This window comes from Anoplolepis gracilipes, chromosome 11 (assembly GCF_047496725.1).
Source record: "Anoplolepis gracilipes chromosome 11, ASM4749672v1, whole genome shotgun sequence".
NCBI lineage: Eukaryota > Metazoa > Arthropoda > Insecta > Hymenoptera > Formicidae > Anoplolepis > Anoplolepis gracilipes.
Window position 1 is genome coordinate 1,856,252 of NC_132980.1, and position 1,892 is coordinate 1,858,143.

Below are 1,892 nucleotides of genomic sequence, written 5' to 3' on the forward strand. Positions count from 1 at the left end.
TGTAAAATTTCAAACATTTAGAACGAATTTCTGACGCGAACTCTACACATTCTGTTGCTATAAACTTTTCACATTCGGGTCCTAAATATACATTTTGAAAATTCCTATCATCGTCTAAATTTAGTGAAGAAATATTAGCCTCAGGTGAAATAAAATTGGCAGCTATTTCAGAAATTAATGTCTGACTATTAACAAATAATTTGTGAATTAAAAGTTTACGCGATTGGAATAAAGCGTTAAAAGAATTAAAGAAATTTAAAAAATATTTTAAAAATAATAAATAAGCTTTAATTGTGTTATCATTTACGTTAAAATCGTTTCTGCGGATTGTAATTTATCTTCTAAAACGGCTACAATAAAATAATGTTTTAATACTTCCCAATTATTGAGAACTCTTACGACGCATTTATGTAGTACTAGCCATCTTGTACATAATTTAAGAATTTTTTGTCTTTCAATATTAAAAAAATCTTGAAACTCGCTTAAAATTGCACATCTCTTTGCACTACCAGAAATGTACGTAGCAACACCTCTAATTAAATTTTCACACGATTGTGGTAATTTTTCATATGATTGCAGATGAATGGCAAATGCAATTCATTAATACTAAACCTGGTATTTCAGATTTTAATTGAGAAAAAAATGAATGGTTGCATCCTATCATAACGGAAGCGTTATGACTAGCCATACCAACAGTATTTTTTAAATAAATTTGTCTTGATTCAAATAATAAGTTTCAAAAAGTTTAATTGCCGTACAATCTTTGGCATCTAACGATATTAATTCAAATAACTTTGTTTTAATTTTTTTATCTATAGAAAAAACATGTTTAACTAATAAGCAAAGCAATTTTGTATCTGAAATGTCTGTACTCTCGTCAATTAAAATTGAAAATCTATGTGTCTGTAAAATTTTTATAAGTTCTTCTATTTCGCGTTTTGCAATAACGTTTTTAACAATATGTTTACATTTCGTACGGCTTAAAGAAAGAGATTGTACAAGTTCGGGCTCTAAATTAATATCTTTTAATAGCGGAACTAAATGATCTACGAGTTGAAAAGCTATATTATGCTCAGCAAAAAAACTTGATTTTAATTTCAGCGCGCTTTATTTTATCCTTTGGTAAAATTGATAAATTTACGATACTGTTATTATTATTAAGGCTTTGATTATTTATATTTTCAATGTGTCTAACCAATTGAGAATGTTTAATTAAACATGACTTGTGACACGTGATAGTAATTTGACATGCAGTACAAAAAGCTTTATTATTTTCAGAATGGGGAGCCAACCATCCTTTAAAAACTTTATCATCTAACCAAGAAAAATTAAATTTTTTCTTAATTTGTTTTTTAATGGTTCCTTTGGAAACGTTCAAATCCATATTATCTTATTAATTATATTAATAAATATTGCATTATCTATTTACTTACCTCATTTTCACGTCCCAATTGCCCAATTCTACATGGGTATAAATGAGATCCTTTAGATCACATTAAATGTACCGCCTGTGACAGTGTGACACCAGTCGTTAACCTTGAACCTTGCTAGCTTGTTACTGTCTCGCGCTAAATCTGGGTGTTTAGGCGCCCGTTCCATAACAACGTACATACGTTGTTGATTATAAGATGCGCGCGCAGGATCCCATTTCTGGCATCACTGCTCCGACGTCCAATACTCGGAAGTGGCCATTCCCTCGATCGTTTCCTTCCGGTCCTTCGCTTCGGATGCGATCCTGCAGTTATAAGCCTTTTAACGGCAGCCGATGTTTCCGCCGATTTATCGATTATCAATTAAAAATCCACACTTCTTACCGGACGTGATCTCTCCGCATCCACTTCGCGCCTCCGCTCGTTGTCGGAATCAGTCTTCTGGATCCCCGTAGCTTCCGG

At 32.2% G+C, this 1,892-nt stretch overlaps 1 pseudogene; it reads right to left on the reverse strand.

The window, feature by feature from the left end:
• Positions 1–303: 303 nt before the first annotated feature.
• LOC140671329 (uncharacterized) lies at positions 304–1,384 on the reverse strand (annotated as a pseudogene).
• Between the last annotated feature and the right edge of the window lie 508 nt (positions 1,385–1,892).